The sequence below is a fragment of the Erinaceus europaeus genome, chromosome X (assembly GCF_950295315.1).
Source record: "Erinaceus europaeus chromosome X, mEriEur2.1, whole genome shotgun sequence".
Taxonomy (NCBI): domain Eukaryota; kingdom Metazoa; phylum Chordata; class Mammalia; order Eulipotyphla; family Erinaceidae; genus Erinaceus; species Erinaceus europaeus.
In genome coordinates, this window is record NC_080185.1 from 86,409,557 (window position 1) to 86,431,103 (window position 21,547).

Consider the following 21,547-nt stretch of genomic DNA (forward strand, 5'->3'; position numbering starts at 1 on the left):
AAGAGAAAAAAAAAAAGGAACAACATTTGGAAGTAGTAATAGGTGTAGGTGTGACTTAAAAAAGAAGGCAAGATCATACAAAAAAATGGGTAAATATATATATATATTTATATATATATTTTTATATATTTTATATATATTTATATATATATATTATATATATATATAATATATATATTATATAGTTATATATATATATAACTATAGAAATAAGAGTCAATATTAGGGAGTTGGGCAGTAGCGCAGGTGGCACAAAGCCCAACAACTGGCTAAAGGATCCAGGTTTGAATCCCCAGCTCCCCACCTGCAGGGGATTCGCTTCACAGATGGTGAAGCAGGTCTGCAAAAAAAGGAAAAAAAAAAAGAAAAGAAAAGAAAGAAAGAAAAAAAAATAGTCAATCCATATCCGTGACCTTGGGAGAACCACTGCAGTTTACAGTGGAGAGAATAAGGATGCAGAACTATGGTGATGGGAATGATGTGGAATTACATCCCTGTTATCTTGTGGTTTTGTAAATCAATATTAAATCACTAATTTAAAAAGTCCCTGCCCTTGTAGAACGGATATCTAGATAAATAAAACACATAGGTGAAGAACATGCAGCATTTAATGATATTTCAATCAACAATGGACCATATATAGTACAGAGGCCCCTCAAATCTGTATCATATAGTGCAGGTGTACAGCAGACTAACACCATCTGTGTTTGTGAATTCTGTGATATCAGCACAATGATGAAATTGCTTGACAATACATTTCGCAGAATGTGTCTCTGTCACTAAGTGTCTATAGATTAGATGATGATAATTTTCCAAAAAGAAAAATAAAGGAGAAGAGAATGTGGAGGTGTTGGGACAGGGGAGGTAAAATTTCAATGCAATGGACAGAAGGTTTTTGGGGAGGGGTATCATTTCAGGGTGGTGAGTGTGAATTATATGGACATCTAGGGAAAGAAAAATCCAGGCAGAGGCAACAGCCAAACAATGTCCCTGGTGCATATGAGGGAAAGGAAGGAAGCCACTATAGCTGAAACCGGTGCAAGTGAGGGGAAAGTGGTGGAGGTGACTCACAAAGGTTGGTGAGGCCAGGTCGTGTAGGCCATGGTGAGGACTGTGATTTTCATGCAGTGAGATGGGAGCCATGGGAAAGTTTTGAGCAGAAGTGAGAAGACATGATGTGATTAAGGCTGAATAGGATCCTGCTTGCTACTGTGAGAAGCACCGACAGCATGGGAAGAGGAAGGAGGAGCCAGTCAGTGCCACACCCAGATGAGTGCATATGTTACCATGCAGAAAGCTCTGGGTTCAAGCCCCTGGTCCCTACCTGCAGGGAAGAAGCTTCAAAGTGATGAAGCAGTGCCTCAGATCGGTCTCCCTCTCTCTCTCTCTCCCCCTCCCTCCCTCTCTATGTCCCCCCCCAGTCTCTCTCACTCTCTCTCTCTTTCTCTCTCTCTCTCTCTCTCCATCTCCCTCTCTCTCCCTCTTCCTCCCTCTCCCTCTCCCTCCCTCTCTCTCTCTCTCTCTCTCTCTCTCTCTCTCTTTGTTTACCAGAGCACTGCTCAGCTTCGGCTTATGGTGGTGCAGGGGATTGAACCTAGGACTATAAAGCCTCAGTTGTGAGAATCTCTTCACATAACCATTATGCTATCTACCCCCACAATCTCTTTAAAAAAAATTGGAGAGTTGGGTGGTAGCGCAGTGGGTTAAGTGCAGGTGGTGCAAAAAGTGCAAGGACCAGTGTAAGGATCTCAGTTCGAGCCCCCAGCTCCCCACCTGCAGGGGAGTCGCTTCACAAGCGGTGAAGCAGATCTGCAGGTGTCTATCTTTCTCTCCCCCTCTCTATCTTCCCTTCCCCTCTCCATTTCTCTCTGTCCTATCCAACAACAATGACATCAATAACAACGACAAAATAACTACAACAATAAAACAACAAGGGCAACAAAAGGGAATAAATAAATATTTAATTTAATTATCTTTACTTATTGGATAAAGACAGCCAGAAATAGAGAGGGGAGGGAAAAATAGCAAGGAAGAGAGGCAGAGAGACGCCTGCAGCCCTGTTTCACCATATATGAAGTGTTCCCCCTGCAGGTAGGGACCAGGGATTTGAACCTGGGTCCTTATGCACTGTAACATGTGCGCTCAACCAGGTGCACCATCACCTGGCACCCCACTCAATCTCTGTCCTGTTGAATATAAAAAATAAACGGGGGGGGGGTTGGGCAGTAGCGCAGCAGGTTATGCGCACGTGGCGCAAAGCACAAGGACCAGCCTAAGAATTCCGGTTTGAGCCCCGGCTCCCCACCTAAAGGGAAGTCGCTTCACAGGCCGTGAGGCAGGTCTGCAGGTGTCTATCTTTCTCTCCCCCTCTCTGTCTTCCCCTCCCCTCTCTATTTCTCTATGTCCTATCCAACAACGAATGACATCAACAACAACAATAATAACCACAACAAGGCTACAACACAAGGGCAACAAAAGGGGGGAAAATGGCCTCCAGGAGTAATGGATTCATGGTGCAGGCACTGAGCCCCAGCAATGACCCTGGAGGCAAAAAAATAATAATAAATGAGGGGGTCAGGTGGTAGCGCAGTGGATTAAGCTCAGATGGCACGAAGTACAAGGACCGGCAAAAGGATTCTGGTTCGAGACCCCGGCTCCCCACCTGCAAGGGAGTTGCTTCACAGGTGGTGAAGCAGGTCTGCAGATACCTATCTTTCTTTCACCCTCTCTGTCTTCCTCTCCTCTCTCAATTTCTCTCTGTCCTATCCAACAACAGTAACAACAATAATGATAACCACTACAATGATAAAACAAGGGCAACAAAAGGAAAAAAAATGGCCTCCAGGAGCAGTGGATTCGTGGTGCAGGCACCAAGCCCCAGCAATAACCCTTGAGGCAATAAAATAAAATAAAATAAAAAGAAAGAACCTGCAGGGCTACAGGTCATCACAGTGAGAAGTAATACCCTCTGCCCCTAGTTTGGGTTGATTTTCTTCCTAAAATTAAAAAATATATTATTTATTTGGGTATTAGTGATATACAGAGAGCCAGATCATCATCCCAGCACATGTGATACTAATGATTGAACTCAGAACCTGATTCTTTCTCTTTTTCTTCCTTTTTTTTTTTTTTTTAACCAGAGCATCTGGCTGATGGTGGTACTAGGGATTGAACCTAGCACTTTGGAGCCTCAGGCATGAGAGTCTCTTTGCATAACCATATGCTATCTATCCCTACCTGGAACCTAATTATTTTTTTAAGATTTTATTTATTTTATTAATGAGAAAGATAGGAGGAGAGAAAGAGCCAGACATCACTCTGGTACATGTGCTGCCAGAGATTGAACTCAGGACCTCATGCTTGAGAGTCTAGTTCCTTAACCACTGTACCACCTCCCGGACCACATGGAACCTAATTCTTATACGTCATGCTTCAGCCACTGTACCACCTCCTAGGCTATTCTTCCTAGAATTTGTTTCATCTAATGTCCTTCTGACATGTGGTTGATTGACTGCCTTCTCCCTATTAGAATGAAAGTGCCACAAATGTAAGGATTTTAGAACGATGGACTCTCATCTGGAAGAATAGCACATAAAAAGACTAAGTGAGGCCACCCCATCACCTGGGGCCCTAGTCAGGGAGTCCTGGGATTCTCACACAGACATGATGGGCCTAGACCTCTAACAGATCCCTCTCTCCACTGTCACTGGTCATCTCCACCAGGAACATCATAATGGACCCCTCTGTGGCCCCCTATAGGACCTGGCTCTCAATGTGGATCAACAAAGGTGGGGAGTGTTCCATTCTCCAAAGGGAGGTTGGATAGTATACTCTGACTATCACCTGAGGATGATGGTTTACAGTTAACACTATTTATATACTTTTCCCATATTTGGGAGCTACTCTCTTCCCTGATCCAGCTTTCTAGTCCTTTTTCCAGCTATGACACCATCTCATCCCCAGACAATAACTTGGGTCCACCTGCATGTTGGAACAACCAGGGCAACAAAAGGGAAAAAATGGCCTCCAGGAGCAGTGGATTTGTGGTGTAGGCACTGACCCCCGGCAATAACCCTGGAGGCAAAATAAATAAATATAAAAAAGAATAGCATATTACATACTCAGCATGGTAAAAAGCTGTCAACTCAATTGGTTGTGGTACTAAATGGGCTTTTGGGTCAGAGGGGCTACCTGGAGGGTTCCAGGTAGAAGTTGCTGAGATAGCCAGCAGGTGGGCATATGTAAAACTGAGGTGGTGTGAGGAGGGGACAGATCCTGGGGTCGGGTACAGAGGGAGTAGGAAATGATAAAGTAGCAGGACTAATCCCAGCGAGAAGGCAGCAAGACAACCTTGATCTTGGAAAACAGGGGACAGGGTAGGCTTGAGGCTGCAGGAGGTAAGGCTTAATGAGGATGCCTTTACACCCTCTTTCTTATAGGAAAAAAACTCTCCCTTGTATTGTTGCCCAACTTAATCCAGTTTGGCTGTCAGTAGACAACAGCTATGTGTATTTAAACGCACACACAGACTCAGGCACTCCAAAGCTTTGTGGAGACAGGAGTAAGAAATAAAAACAAAGACACAATGTAGAGACACAGAGACTGACAGAGGAGAGAGGTTTATATGAGAAAGATAGAGACATAGGAGGAAAGGAGACAGAAATAAATAGATAAAGGGAATAGAGTCTTATATACAAAGAGGAAGAAATGAAAATAGAGACTGAAAGGGGAAGAAAAGAGAAAATGAGAGGGAAAGAGACAGACATGTACACAGAAACAGAGAGCATGTGAGACAGAAAAGGGAGAATGTCACAGAGAGAGCTCAAAAAGAAAGAAGAGAGGGTGAGTCATAAAAGAAAGATGAAGAAATAGAAAGACAGGGTTGGGTAATGAAAGGCAGATACTGGGAGTATCTGCGGTGGCGCAGTGGGTTAAGCGCATGTGGCGCGAAGCACAAGGACTGGCCTAAGGACCCCGGTTTGAGCCCCCGCCTCCCCACCTGCAGGGGAGTCGCTTCACAGGCGGTGAAGCAGGTCTGCAGGTGTCTGTCTTTCTCTCCCCCTCTCTGTCTTTCCCTCCTCTCTCCATTTCTCTCTGTCTTATCCAACAACGACGACATTAATAACAATAATAACCACAACAACGTTAAACAACAAGAGCAACAAAAGGGAAAATAAATAAATATTTAAAAAAAATTTTTAAAGAAAGGCAGATACAGGAGTTGGGCGGTAAGGCAGCGGGTTGGGCGCTCATGGCACAGGATGCAAGGACTGGCACAGGGGTCCTGGTTCTAGCCCCTGGCTCCCCACCTGCAGGGGAGTCGCTTCACAGGCGGTGAAGCGGGTCTACAGGTGTTTATCTTTCTCTCCTCTTCTCTGTCTTCCCCTCCTCTCTCCATTTCTCTCTGTCCTATCTAACAATGACATCAATGGCAACAATAACAATAACGACAACAATAAGGGCAACAAAATGGGGGAAAAAGTGGCCTCCAGGTGCAGTGGATTCATGGTGCAGGCACCGAGGCCCGGAGATAACCCTGGAGGCGAAAGAAAGAAAGAAAGAAAGAAAGAAAGAAAGAAAGAAAGAAAGAAAGAAAGAAAGAAATACAGATACAGAAAGGGGATAGAGACAGAGGCAGAGAGAGAAAGGGAGGGGAGAGAGAGAAAGAGAGAGAGAAATGAATATAAAAATAAAGAGTGCATGACATACTAAGATTAACCGAGGGTAATGAGTAGCCTGGACTCCCAGTGAAAACAAAAACAAGAAAACAGAGGCAGCATGGTGGCACACCAAGTAGAGCACACGTTACCATGAGCAAAGAACCAGGTTCAAGTCCTGCAGGGGGGGAGCTTCATGAACAGTGAAGCAGTGCTGCTTTCTTCTTCTCTATTTCTCTCTGTCCCTATCAGGAAAAAAAAAAGAAATACAAATAAGTAAATAAATAAAACAGAGCTGGTGAAACAGCTTACTTCAACAGTGTGCTGCTTTGATATGTGTGTGTGACCTAGGTTTGAGTCTGGCCCCCACCACATTGAAAAAAGCTTTAGTTCTGTGTTCTCTCTCTCTCTCTCTCTCTCTCTCTCTCTCTCTCTCTCCATATCTGCCTACTTCCATCTTTAAAACACTTACAACACATACACACCCCAAAATAATAGCAGCAAACAAAAAAATACTGGTGTGTCCTTGAAAGTTGGGGGAGATTCTATAAATAAGTGATGAGAAACGTCTTCTTAGCACAAACCAGCAACCATATCCTGAACCCATGTGAGGCTAAGATATGTGTGCACACATAACTCGTACACACCCACTTATGTCCAGATGCTCTTAGATACAGACACCATCTACACACTCACACAGACAACATAACTCACTTATGTGGAGTCCATCACAACCAGCTAACACGCATGAACGCATGCACGCGTGCACATACAAGAGATATACTAATATGCTATAGAATTCACCATTAAGAGTGTATTCTGCCCGAACACCAGTGCCTCATTTTCAGCAAAGGTATTTCCGCCCCCTAGGGGACATTTTAGGAATTTGTAGAAACATGTTTTTGTTGTTGCTGTAAAGCTGGGGTGTTCTAATAATTTTTGGAGTCCAGGGAGAGAATTCTGGCCAGTCAGTGATACACAGGTCACCTATCTCCTAGGGATTTGGGTTTGTAATACACTGAAATATATGATAAACCCCAAATTATCCAGAAGTCTGGCTTTCATGTCAGCCCAGAAGAGACTATTATTTTATGGAGTCCTTTCCTTGAACAGTCTAATATATATATATTTTTTAAAATCTCAGGCAGGAGAGATAGCAATTGGTTATGCAAAAGACTTACATGCCTTAGGCTCTGAGGTTCCAGGTCCATCATAAGCCAGAGGTGAGTAGTGTTCTTGTTAAAAATAAATAAATAAATAAATAAATAAGCTGGTCAGTGGCACACCTCGTAGGACACACTCTAAAATAAAATAAAATAAAATAAAACAGTTACACCTCACCACTAGGTCTTTTAAAAAATATATTTATTTATTAATTATTGGCTAGACAGAGAAATTGCGAGGGAAGGGGGAGATAGAAAAGGAGAGAGACAGAGAGACAACTGCAGCCCTTTTCCCCTGCAGGTGGGGACTGGGGGCTCGAACCCAGGTCCTTGCGCCTTGTAATATGTGTATTCAACCATGTGCACGACCACTCGGCCCCTATAAATCACTCTTTCTTTTATTACTTACTATTAATTTTTTTTTGCCACCAGAGTTATCACTAGGGCTTGATGTTTGCACAATTCCATTGCTCCTGGTGGCCTTATTTTCTTTCTTTTTGAACGAGCTTGAGAGACAGTGAGAGAAAGAGAAAGAGAAGAAGAAATATCTGTAACACCGCTCCACTATTTGTGAAGCTTCCTCTCTGCTGGTGTGTGAGCTCTACCAGCTATGCCACCACCCAGTCCCTTTCTATTTTTATTTTATTTTATTGTTTATTTAACCACAAGGATTGTTACTGGGCCTCTATCCCTGCATGACTCATGCACTCTGGTGGACCTAATACTTTTGAGACAGAAGGTGAGAGACAAAGAGGGAGAAAGACACAGAGAGAAGGAGATATATCACAGCACAGCTCCACAGCACAGCTCCACAGCTTTTACTGTACAGATGCTCCCATGTGGTGGTTAGGAAGTCTCAAACTCTGGTTCTTGCAATTGAAATCATATGTGGTGGTCTGGGAAGTAGCGCAGTGGTAAAGCATTGGATTCTCAAGCATGAGGTCCCGAGTTCAATCCCCAGCAGCACATGTACCAGAGTGATGTCTGGTTCTTTTTCTCTCCTCCTATCTTTCTCATTAATAAATAAATAAATAAATTCTAAAAAAAGAGAAATCATATGTGTAGAGAGATTATATTACCTACGAAATTAATCTCCAGGGTGTAAAGGAGCAGTGCAACATTATCTGTTAAATGGAAACGGTCACTAGGTGTGCATGTACACAGAAACATACACATTCAGACACCCTACCTATGCAATGACCCATCAACTCGCAATTATAATTCTCAATCACCCCCCCCAACAATGAACTCATATCATGATAAATATACGTGGTATCATCTGGTTAAGAGCATGTGGCGCAAAGGGCAAGGACTGGAGTAAAGATCCTGGTTCGAGCCCCCGGCTCCCCACCTGCAGGGACATCCCTTCACAGGAGGTGAAGCAGGTCTGCAAGTGTCTTTCTCTCCCCCTCTCTGTCTTCCCCTCCTCTCTTCATTTCTCTCTGCCCTATCTAACAACAACGACAACAACAACAATGAAAAACAACAAGGGCAACAAAAAAGGAAAATAAATAAATATTTTTTTAAAGTTTAAAAATATATATACATGGTATCTTGGGAGTCGGGCGGTAGCGCAGCGGTTTAAGCACACATGGCGCAAAGCGCAAGGACCGACATAAGGATCTGGGTTCGAGACCGGCTCCTCACCTATAGGAGAGTCACTTCATAGGCGGTGAAGCAGGTCTGTTGGTGTCTTTCTCCTTCTCTGTCTTCTCCTCCTCTCTCCATTTCTCTCTGTCCTATCCAACAACGACGACAACAATAATAACTACAACAATAAAACAACTAGGGCAACAAAAGGGAATAAATAAATATTTAAAAAAGAAAAAATATACATGATATCTTGATAAATATTCACTGTCATGCATACACAGACTCATATACACCCTCTGACCCATATATATCTTTTAGCCCAATATACTTGACTATTCAAACCCTTTTACATATTCAGACAAACTCTCCCAACAGGTAACTACACTGTATCACACCTATATAATCACATATACAAATATAATTCCACACGTTAACGCTTAGATTCAAACACACTTATATATGCCAGCATGGGTACTTATGCACACACACACACACACACACACACACACACACACACACTTACAAGACAGAACCTTCCTCAAATAAATACAAAATATATCTGTATGGAGAAAAATAGGTTAAAAGTAATTAAAAATATTCCTATGTATAAACTCCAATACACAGAGCAATCACGCAATTTCTCTCACACAGATCAAGCACTTTTTTTTGCTAGAAACAGATTTATATATCCTGAGTTTATATTCATGTACATATAATTTATATTCAAGTAAACACTCACATTATACAATAATGCCAACACAAACCCTCTGAGAATGTGTGAGTAAGCACAAGGAAACACCCACTTGTGTAGACATAAACACAGATTCGCTTACCTGATACACATCCTACAACAGGTATACAACTAGAGACAAACCCATTTGTGTGTACAGACCAACTAATGTATGTACCTCCTGGTGGGAAACACCAAAACAGCTCAGCTGCTGGGCACTTATGATAATAGGAGTAAGGGAGACTTCTTGTGAGAAAGAAGGTTATAAATATTTGAATCGGGAGTCGGACTGTAGCAGAGCGGGTTAAGCGCATGTGGCGCTAAGCGCAAGGACCGGCATAAGGATCCCGGTTTGAGCCCTGGCTCCCCACCTGCAGGGGAGTCTCTTCACAAGCGGTGAAGCAGATCTGCAGGTGTCTTTCTCTCCCCTTCTCCGTCTTCCCCATCTCTCTCCATTTCTCTCTGTCCTATCCAACAATGGAGACAACAATAATAATAACTACAACAATAAAAAACAAGGGCAACAAAAGGGAATAAATAAATAATAAAATAATAAATAAATAAATATTTGGATGACTTCCTATGGAAACACTCCAGACAGTCTGATTATTACTTTGATTGCCTCTAGTGTTGAGGGGGTTTTTTTTGTTGTTTTTATTTATTTATTTATTTATTTATTCATTTTGGTTTGGCTCAAAAACATACAATGTTGGTTTTCTATTTGATCTGATTCTAATTTACTTTCTTTTTAAAAGGCTATTTATGTTTTTTTATTATCGATTTAATATTGATTTACAAGATTATACGGGGTATAATTATAGTAGGGGCATGATTCCATATAGTTCTGACCACCAGAGTTGTGTTCCATTCCTTTCACTGAAAACTTCACTATTGTTTACTCCTCTAGGAATATGGACCAAAGATGTTTGGGGTGCAGAAAGTGAGAGTTCTGACTTCTGTAATTGCTTCTCCACTGGACATGGGTGCTGGCAAGGATCTAACTGTAATTTTCCACAACTTCCTTCTACAAAAAAATAGAAAGGTTGTATGATTTTTATTATGATAGTATATTAAGTGTTCCTAAGAAGAATATAGTTATTTTGTCATTTTCCTTGGCCATTACTTTTTTTAAGAATTTTATTTTTTTAGATATTTTTATTAATTATTAGATAGAGACAGAGAGAAATTGAGAGGGGAGGGGAAGACAGAAAGAGACAGAGAGAGAAAAAAAGAGAGAGAGAAACAGAGAGACAGAGAAGCACCGGCAATGAGAAGCTTTCCCCCTGCAGGTAAGGACCAGGTGCTTCAACCTGGGTCCTTCTTGCATACTTGGTGCACCACCATGTGCCCCCCTAATCATTACTTCTTTAGAAAAGACTTTTTCTTCCAGAACATTTAAATACAGAGAAGTGGTGACAGTTAATGTATTTGTATTTTTCAAGTAAATACTCAAAAAAGAGGGGATCTCTCAATCATATCATATGAAATTTCTATTTTTAACTTTTTGATTTCTCTTCACAGTGCTTCTTTACACACCAATGTGCAATTCCATCAACAATACATAAGGGTTCCCTCCATATCCTTTGCAACACTTGTTGTTCCTTATCTTTTAGATAATAGCCATGGAAAAAGACATACACCATATGGTTTCGCTCATATGTGATATATAGGGAAACCAAACAAATGGATGAACTAAATCTAGTGATTTTTTTTTTAAAATATATAGTGAGAGCATATATGATTTTACCATTCTCGGGCTCTTTTTTTTTTTTTCTCATTCAAATAGAGAGATGCCAAAATAGAGGCAAACAGAAAGAGAGAGAGCAAGAAAGAGAGGTTCCAGAGTCATCCCCCTGCACACACACACACAATGCCATCACACACCCTGCATATTGTCAGGGCTTGAACCTAGGCTTTATACATAGCAAGGCACACAGCCTACTTGGTAAATTATCTCTCCAGCCAAAAACAAAAATTTAGACTATAAGATTAATTAGTAATTGCTGTGGGAGGGGGGTAGGGAAAGAGGTAAACCAGATAAAAATGTCAATTTGTGGTGAAGGATAGAATTTTACTTCTGGCGGTGAACTTGAAGCTGGATTTGATTTGTGGATTTATAGAAGTATGCATCTATATAGTGCATATAGATGTTGATTTATAATGATGGACACTTGAAACTCACACAATGTTCTTTTTTTTCTTTCTTTCTTTTTTTTATTTAAGAAAGGATTAATTAACAAAACCATAGGGTAGGAGGGGTACAACTCCACACAATTTCCACCACCCAATCTCCATAACCCACCCCCTCCCCTGATAGCTTTCCCATTCTCTATCTCTCTGGGAGCATGGACCCAGGTTCATTGAGGGTTGCAGAAGGTAGAAGGTCTGGCTTCTGTAATTGCTTCCCCGTTGAACATGGGCGTTGACTGGTCGGTCCATACTCCCAGTCTGCCTCTCTCTTTCCCTAGTAGGGTGTGTCTCTGGGGAAGCTGAGCTCCAGGACACATTGGTGGGGTCTTCAATCCAGGGAAGCCTGGCCAGCATCCTGGTGGCATCTGGAACCTGAAAACTCACACAATGTTCTAATGCAATGGTAGATATAGCAAAATATGTATCATATAACATACACTAAAATAGAGGTCCAGGCGGTGGCGCACCAGGTTAAATGCACACATTACAGTGTTCAAAGACACATGGCTCCACCTACAGGGGGAAAATTTCACAGGTGGTGAAGCAGAGCTACAGGTGTCTGTCTGTCTCTCTCCCTCTCTATCTTCTCTTCTACTCTCAATTTCTCTGTCTCTATCCAATAATAAATAACTAAATATAATAAATAAATAAAATATACTAAAATACAATGTTCAATAAAATAAAAAGTGAATAAATAAAAGATGGAGCCTAAAAAAGGTAGAGGTGGGCAGTGGCATATCCAGTTAAGCATACAGCTTACCATGCACAAGGACCCAGGTTCGAGCCCCTGCTTCCCACTGGCATGGGGTATGTTTCAGGAGTAGTGAAGCAGGTCTGCATGTGTCTTTATCTCCCCCTTCTCAATTTCTCTCTGTCCTCTCCAATAAAAAAATAGAAGTAAAAGGGGGCTGGGCGGTAGCACAGCAGGTTAAGCGAACATGGCTCAAAATGCAAGGGCCGTGAGGCCCCACACCTATGGACATCTAATCTTTGACAAAGGGGCTCAGACTATTAAATGGGGAAACCAGAGTCTCTTCAATAAATGGTGTTGGAAACAATGGGTTGAAACATGCAGAAGAATGAAACTGAACCACTGTATTTCACCAAATACAAAAGTAAATTCCAAGTGGATCAAGGACTTGGATGTTAGACCACAAACTTTCAGATACTTAGAGGAAAATATTGGCAGAACTCTTTTCTGCATACATTTTAAAGACATCTTCAATGAAATGAATCCAATTACAAAGAAGACTAAGGCAAGTATAAACCTATGGGACTACATCAAATTAAAAAGCTTCTGAACAGCAAAAGAAACCACTACCCAAACCAAGAGACCCCTCACAGAATGGGAGAAGATCTTTACATGCCATACATCAGACAAGAGTTTAATAACCAATATATATAAATAACTTGCAAATCTCAACAACAAGACAACAAATAACCCCATCCAAAAATGGGGGGAGGACATGGGCAGAATATTCACCACAGAAGAGATCCAAAAGGCTGAGAAACACATGAAAAAATGCTCCAAGTCTCTGACTGTCAGAGAAATGCAAATAAAGACAACAATGAGCTACCACTTCACTCCTGTGAGAATGTCATACATCAGAAAACGTAACAGCAGCTGGAGAGGTTGTGGGGTCAAAGGAACCCTCCTACACTGCTGGTGGGAATGTCACTTGGTCCAACCTCTGTGGCGAACAGTCTGGAGAACTCTCAGAAGGCTAGAAATGGACCTACCCTATGATCTTGGAATTCCTCTCCTGAGGATATATCCTAAGGAACCCAACATATTCATCCAAAAAGATCTGTGTACACATATGTTCTTGGCAGCACAATTTGTAATAGCCAAAACCTGGAAACAACCCAGGTGTCCAACAACAGATGAGTGGCTGAGCAAGCTGTGGTATATATACACAATGGAATACTACTCAGCTGTAAAAAAAAAAAAAACGGTGACTTCACCGTTTTCAGCCGATCATGGATGGACCTTGAAAAATTCATGTTAAGTGAAATAAGTCAGAAACAGAAGGATGAATATGGGATGATCTCACTCTCAGGCAGAAGCTGAAAAACAAGATCAGAAGAAGAAAAAAACACAAGTAGAACCTGAACTGGAATTGGCGTATCGCACCAAAGTAAAATACTCTGGGGTGAGGGTGGGTGGGTGGGGAGAATACAGGCCCAAGAAGGATGACAGAGGACCTAGTGGGGGTTGTATTGTTATATGGGAAACTGGGGAATGTTATGCATGTACAAACTATTGTATTTACTGTAGAATGTAAAACATTAATTCCCCAATAAAGAAATAACAAGAAAAAAACGCAAGGGCCGGTAAGGATTCTGGTTCTAGCCACCAGCTCCCCACCTGCAGGGGCATTGCTTGGCAAGCGGTGAAGCAGATCTGCAGGTGTCTATCTGTCTCTCCTCCTCTCTGTCTGTCTTTCCCTCCTCTCTCGATTTCTTTGTCCTATCCAACAACAACAGCTATAAGAATAATAACAACTACAACAAGGGCAACAAAATGGAAGAAATGGCTTCCAGGAGCAGTGGATTTGTAGTGCAGGCAATAACCCTGGAGGCAAAAAAAAAATAGAAGAAAAAATTAAATGGCTTCTGGGAGTGGTAGATTCCTAATGCACGCTCTGAGTTCCCTAGTGGCAGAAAAAGAAAGAAAGAAAAGAAAGAGAAAGAAAGGAAGGAAGGAAGATAGATAAATAGATAGAAAGAAAGAAAGAAAGGAAGAAAGAAAGAAAGAAAGAAAGAAAGAAAGAAAGAAAGAAAGAAAGAAAGAAGGAAGAAAGGAAGTGAAAGAAAGGAGTCTGTAATGAACCTCAGTGCACCAATGACCAGCTCACATGGTCTTGCTTTTAGTACAATCTCCCTTACTTTCCCCACTTCCAGAGTACTCTAAAGCAAATGGATAGAGCTGGGGTAGATAGCATAAAGACTATGCAAAGAGGCTCTCATGCCTGAGGCTCCTGGGTCCCAAGTTCAGTCCCCCACACCACCATAAGCCAGAGCTGATCAGTGCCATCCCATCACCTGGGGCCCTAGTCAGGGAATTCTGGGATTCCCACACAGACATGATGGGCCTCAACTTCTAACAGATCCCTCTCTCCACTGTCACTGGTCATCAGGAACAACATAATGAACCCCTCTGTGGGCCCCTACAGGACCTGGCCCTCAATGTGGATCAACAATGGTAGGGAATGTTCCATTCTACAAAGGGAAGTTGGACAATATACTCTACCTACTACCTGAGGAAGATGGATCCTGAAATTGGTGCAGCCTGGAATGTTCCTAGCCATGACCACACAATGTGAGCTCAGACCTACAGGGATGCAGAGGTTACCTAGGCTCCTGTGCTGAATATGGATCCCAGACCAAATCAGTGGGGTTTACAGTTAACAATATTTATATACTTTTCCCATATTTGGGAGCTACTCTATTCCCTAATCCAGCTTTCTAGTCCTTTTTTCAGCTATGACACCATCTCCCCAGATAATACCTTGGGCTCACCTTCATATTAGATGTCAGGCTCAGGCAAAAACTAGTAAAGTCATGGGCCCTTTGGAATATACCTAAAATAGACCTTACAGCTTTTTCCAAAACAGAAACTCCAAATCTTCATCTGCCATATTCTTGCCTTTAGGTTCATGATTAGTCGATAATTTGTTCTGCTTTATATTCTAACTCTTTTTCAGACACTAGGATTCAGATGCTACCGTGATGCCAACCAGACTTCCCTGGACAGACAACCCCATCAATATGTCCTAGAGCCCCACCTCCCCAGAGTCCTGCCCCACTAGGGAAAGAGAGAGACAGGCTGGGAGTATGGATCAACCTGCCAACGCCCATGTTCAGCGGAGAAGCAATTACAGAAACCAGACCTTCTACCTTCTGCACCTCATAATGACCCTGGATCCATACTCCCAGAGGGTTAAAAATAGTAAATCTATTAAGGGAGGGGATGAGATATGGAGTTCTGGTGGTGGGTATTGTGTGGAATTGTACCCCTCTTATCCTATGGTCTTGACAATACTTCTACTTTATAAAAATAAATAAATATTTTTTAAAAAGCAAATTGATGTCATCTATACATATTCCAGTTTCTAAAAGATAAGAACTTTTATTATAACAAGTATTACATCACTGTCATTTCTTTACTTATTTGATTTATTTGCTACTTGCCTTTTTTCTCATTTTTTAAATTACCAGAATATTGTTCACCTCTGGTTTATAATGCTCCAGGGATTGAAACTAGGCCCTCTAGTACTTCAGGTATGAAAGACTCTGTGCTGGTGCTACCTCTCTGGCCTGCTAGTACTAGCCTGGGAGGTGGCACAGTGGATAAGTTTTGGTCTCTCAAGCATGAAGTCCTGAGTTCAATCCCTGCCATTGTATGTGCCAGAGTGATGCTCTGCTTCTCTCTCCTCTCATTAATTAATAAATCTTCAAATAAACTAATTAAAAAAGAAAAATCTTCTAAAAATTAGTCAAACTCGGTGGAATTTCATAATGCATTATTGTTTTTTGTTTTTTTTATAAAACATGTCAGTTAACTATTGTATGAATTTTAATTAAATTGATTAGTTATGGGCAGGGGTAGGTAGCATAATGGTTATGCAAACAGAGTCTAATGTCTGAGGCTCCAAAGTCCCAGGTTCAGTCCCCTGCACCACCAGAGCTAAGCCAGAGCTAAGCAGTGCTCTGGTAAAAAAAAAAAAAAAAAAAAAAAAAAAAAAGGTTAGCTAAAGGACACACAGCAAAGCATTCACTCTACCAGGTAAGCTTCTCCCAGCCCCATCAACTGTGCTATTTTTCTCAAGAATAAAGAAAACTTAAATCTTGCCTTTTGAAAGATTCTAAAACTTTTCAAAGACAAGTTTTAGTTCTCAGAAAAGTAGATTTGATTTATATTATTATCTCTTTTTCACCAAAATGATCTTCTTAATTAAAGTTGGAAAATCATGACTTTCAATATGAACCCAGTAGTCTTGGTTCAATGTCGTCCCACAAATGAAGGATGTCTGTACTTTCAGCAACTCAATGGTGATTGCCTTAAATTTGGATCAGGCTACTCAGTGAGCCTTTTCTTTCTCAGTATCAATCTCATTTTGCATAGAAAAGTTATCAACAGAAACTTTGTTTCCCAAGGAGACTGTTGGTCAACAGGACAAAGAACACTATCAAACAGAGAAATATCTGTATATTTAAAAAAATCGGGAAGTGAAGATTAATAAATAGACCTGGGGGTCGGGCGGTAGCGCAGCGGATTTAGCGCACATAGCGTGAAGTGCAAGGACCTGCGTAAGAGCGTGAAGTGCAAGGACCTGCGTAAGGATCCAGGTTTGAGCCCCCAGCTTCCCACCTGCGGGGGGAGGGGGGCGGGGATAGGGACGCCTCACAGGCGGTGAAGCAGGTCTGTAGGTGTCTGTCTTTCTCTCCCCCTCTCTGTCTCCCCTCCTCTCTGTCTCCCCTCCTCTCTCGATTTCTCTCTGTCCTATCCAATAACAACAATAATAATGACAACAAGGGTAACAACAAGGGCAACAAAATGGGGAAAATGGCTTTCAGGTTCCAGGAGCAGTGGATTTGTAGTGCAGGCACCGCCGAGCCCCCCAGCAATAACCCTGGAAGCAAAAAAAAAAAAAAGAAAAAAAAAGAACAGAGCTAGCCATTTTATGGAATAGTTTAGAACACTCTTTGATGGAACTCAACCAGCTAGTGACAGGGCTCCACAAGCTACAAGTAAAACTAAGTTGCGGGAGTCTGGTGGTAGCGCAGCAGGTTAAGCGCAGGTGGTACAAAGTGCAAGGACAGGCATAAGGATCCCGGTTGAGCCCCCAACTCCCCACCTGCAGGGGAGTCACTTCACAGGCAGTGAAGCAGGTCTGTAGGTGTTTTATCTTTCTTTCCCCCCTTTGTCTTCCCCCTCCTCTCTCCATTTCTCTCTGTCTTAGCCAACAACGACAGCAACAATAGCAACTACAACAATAAAAAACAAGGCCAACGAAAGGGAATATATATATATATATATATATATATATATATATATATATATATATAGTTGCTCCTTCTAGTAGAATCTCACATGTTAGCAGTGTGCAGGGAAATTGTCCATAATACATTGGGGATCAATGAGGTAAAGGAATAGGAAAGGGACCGTTTTACATTATTGCTATTAGGACACACACTGACAACAGGTCAAATGCATTAAGATAACAGTAACCCAGAAGGTAATTCAATCAAGAACAATTTTCATCTTTCTTTTTTTTTAAAGGGGAGGTTCATTTTCTATTGAGATATCTCTGGATGTTGTTAAGCTGTGCTCGTGCATAGAACTAGTCAAAAAGGCTACAGAGAAGAGCAAAAGCACCAAAATTAAGGCTGAAATACTTAAAGTGATAACATGACTATTTTGAAATGGCATGCTCTGTGGACTGCTGCTGTTGTGATGACAGGAAATTTGCATCTGGAATTTTTTCTAAAATCACCAAGATTGATTCATGGAGGTATTCTCAACTGTAATAGCTGCCTGTTAGTCTAATTTTCACAGTGCATGCTGCTAGGTAGATTTAATTAAACCCAAGGTGCTACCTACCCACTTGTTTGCATTCTGTGAAGTGTTTGGATCTATATTACATCTCTATTGTTTTATTTTTAATCATTTCGTTTTGTCATCAGGGCGATTGGGGCTTGGTGCCTGCATGACTCCACCACTCTTTGTGACCACTTTTCCTTTTCCTTTAATAGAGCCTGGGAGACAGAGAGAAACAGAGAGAGAGAGAGAGAAAGGGTTGGAGAGAGAAAAAGATACAGAGGGGGAGCGGGTCATGTCTTTTTAAAATATATTTATTTATTTTCACTTTTGTTGCCCTTGTTGTTTTTCATTGTTATAGTTGTTGTTGATGTCATTGATGTTAAGATAGGACAGAGAGAAATGGAAAAAGGAGGGGAAAACAGAGAGGGGGAGAGAAAGACAGACACCTGCAGACCTGCTTCACCGCCTGTGAAGCGATGCCCCTGCAGGTGGGGAGCCGGAAGCTCAAACCGGGATCCTTATGCCGGTCCTTGCGCTTTGCCCCACGTGCACTTTACCAGCTGTTCTACTGCCCGATCCCCTATTTTTTTTTTTTTTTTGGCTCATTCAAGATTATGGCTGGGACTTGGTGCCTGCACTACAAATCCACTATTCCTGGAAGCCATTTTTCCCATTTTGCTGCCCTTGTTGTTACCCTTGTTGTTTTTGTTACCCTTGTTGTTGTTGTTGTTATTATTGTTGTCATTGCTGTTGTTGGATAGGACAGAGAGAAACAGAGAGAGAAGGGGAGACAGAGAGGGGAAGAGAAAGACAGAAACCTGCAGTCCTGCTTCACCGCCTGTGAATCGACCCCCCTCCAGGTGGGGAGCCGGGGGCTCCAACTGGGATCCTTGCACTTTGCCATGTGCGCTTAATCTGCTGCGCTACTGCCTGACCCCCAGGACATGTCTTTTCAATCAAATATCTGATTGAAAAAGATGAAAGAGAAATCAGCATTAAAGAAGATCCCACCTTTTGATGCATAATACTCAGGGGGTGACAAATAACCTAAGTTCTAGTTATTGGTGGGAAAACCTTTGACCATTTGCTACCATCTACTTAAGCAGTTTCCTGCTGATGGTGACTACCAAGAGACAGAAGAGATAATGTGGGGAGTCGGGCAGTAACACAGCGGGTTAAGCGCAGGTGGCGTGAGGGCCAAGGACATAAGGATCCCGGTTCGAGCCACCAGTTCCCCACCTGCAGGAAAGTCACTTCACAAGCAGTGAGGCAGGTCTGCAGGTGTCTATCGTTTACTCCCCCTCTCTGTCTTCTCCTCCTCTCCCCCTTTCTCTCTGTCCTATCCAACGACAACACTAATAACAACAACAATAATAACCATAACAATAAAACAAGGGCAACAAAAGGAAATAAATAAATATTAGAAAGAAGAGATAATGTAGCTATTTTGAGCACAAAACCCTAGTCCCTGGCAATGCAAGAACAAGTGTATTATAAAAGGGAGGCAAAAAGGGAAGGCTCAAACAAGCAGTTGCTGCATTTCTTGAGAAAGCTTGGTTTGTTGTGAAAGCACCAGCCATGCTTAACATTAGAAATTGCACCTGATGCTTCAGAGAAGCCAAAATGGTCTCTGATGTCTGCAAAACTAGTGTTTTAGGTAAACACTGCTGACCTGCAAAACCACGCAGCTACATTTCATGCACTCATGAAGACATTAGGACAAACTGAGCAATCTTTATGGAATGGATCTTACTGTCAACAATATACCTTCCAGAACTGAGAAGTGGCAGGCCATAATGAGAGTTTCTATTGGTGTGTGAAATCTACCAATGCTTATTTGCTTCATTAATTTTGTTTGGGTTTAACATTGAGAAACAGAATAACTTGGTGGAGAAGGTCTATCGATGCTCAGCACCAGCCATTTCACTGAATAATTCGAAAAAATAAACTGGTGAATAAGATGCCCATGAAATAAATCAAAGCAGGGGGCAGGTGGTGGTGCACCTGGTTAAACGCACGTATTACCATGAGTGAGGACCTGGGTTGGGGCTTCTGCTCCCTACCTGTAGGGGGAATCAGATCTGCCAGTGTCTCTCTTTCTCTCTCCCTCTCTAACTCCCACTTCTCTCTCAATTTCTCTCTGTCCTATCAAGTAAAAAGAAAAGAAAGGGGCCAGGGAGTGGCACACACATTACCATGAGCAAGGATCCAGGTTTGAGCCTCCACTCCCCACCGGGAAGGGGGATGCTTCACAAGTTGTGAAGCAGGACTGCAGGTGTCCATTTTTCTCCACCTCTATCTTCCCCATCTTTCTCAATTTCTCTCTGTCCTGTCAAATCAAAATAGAAATTAAAAAAAAAAAAGGCCACCAGGAGTGGTGGATTTGTAGTGCCTGCACCCGAGACCCAGTGAAAACCCTGGTGGAAAAAAAAAAGACAAAAAAAAAAGAGGTAGGGCTAGATAGCATAATGGTTATGCAGAAGATTCTCAGACCTCAAGTCCCAGTTTCAGTCCCCCTTACCACCATAAGCCAGAGCTCAGCAGTGCTCTGTTAAAAAAAGAAAGGTAAGGAAGGAAGGAAGGAAGGAAAAAGGAAAGGAGAAATGGTCACCAGGAGTAGTGGATTTGTCATGCAGGCACTGAGCCCCAGAGATAACCCTGGTGGCAATAAATAACAATAAAGTAAATAAACGTAGTCTTGACTAAAGGCTCAGGAGTGGGCATGGAAGTTGATCACTACAAATTCTCATTAGTGCTGCAGAGGGAACCTTGAAGCAGAACTGGAGGTATCTCTCTGTCTCTGTCTAGCTCCTTATCTTCCCCTCCCCTCTCAATTTCTATCTATAATATCAAATAAAATAAAACAAATAAATGATTATGCAAAGGGACTTTCATGCCTGAGGCTCCAAAGTCCCAGGTTCAATTCTCCTCACCACCATAAGTCAGGCCTGAGCAATGGCTCTGGTTTATATATATATATATATATATATATATATATATATATATATATATATGTCATGTGCACTACACAGGTCCCCCAGGTTCGAGCCCATCACCCACCACATTAGAGCAACTTTCAGTGTTATGTTTTTCTCTTTGTCTCTCCAATTTTCCATCTGAAAAAGTCAGCTTGGAGTAGTGAAGTTCCAGTGACAACAACAACAAAAAAGCTGTATACAAAATTGATATTTAAAAACTCCCTTAATATTTTGCATTTTTCCTTTTCTTAACAAAAATTGTATATGGAAAGACAGAGAGGGAGAGAGAAAGATAGACACCTGCAGACCTGCTTCACCACCTGTGAAGACACTCCCCTGCAGGTAGGGAGCTGGGGGCTTGAACTGGGATCCTTTTGCTGGTCCTTGCGCTTTGCACCACCTGCACTTAACCCGCTGTGCTACTGCCAGACTCTATCTTATCTTAATCTCATCTTAATCTTATCTTATCTCATCTCATCTCATCTCATCTCATGATCTAGAGAAAGAGACACACAGAGAAAGACCAGACCACTGCTTAGCTCTGGCTCATGGTGGCTCATGACCTTCCAGAAACTTCTTCAAGGAAGTTCATCTACGCCGATGACATCTGCTGTGCTACTCAGGCATCCAAGTTTGACATCCTCGAGGAAACACTCACGAAAGACATGTCTCTGATATCTGATTACTGT

At 41.9% G+C, this 21,547-nt stretch overlaps 1 protein-coding gene across 7 annotated transcripts in view; it reads right to left on the reverse strand.

Moving 5' to 3' along the window:
* The window catches only part of GPR173 (G protein-coupled receptor 173), a 43,743-nt gene that overhangs the window by 7,337 nt on the left and 14,859 nt on the right, over positions 1–21,547 (reverse strand). The window contains exons 2-3 of one of the 7 annotated variants that reach the window (XR_009547638.1): positions 6,839–6,958; positions 5,154–5,896 (exon numbers count right to left, since the gene is read on the reverse strand). The exons of 3 other annotated variants lie outside the window; for them this stretch is intronic. The gene's annotated coding sequence lies outside the window, so the exon portion shown is untranslated. Of the gene's footprint in view, positions 1–5,153; positions 5,897–6,834; positions 6,959–8,539; positions 10,168–21,547 lie in introns of those variants that run through there. 3 more of the 7 variants (XR_009547639.1, XM_060183523.1, XR_009547637.1) reach the window with 3 other exon arrangements.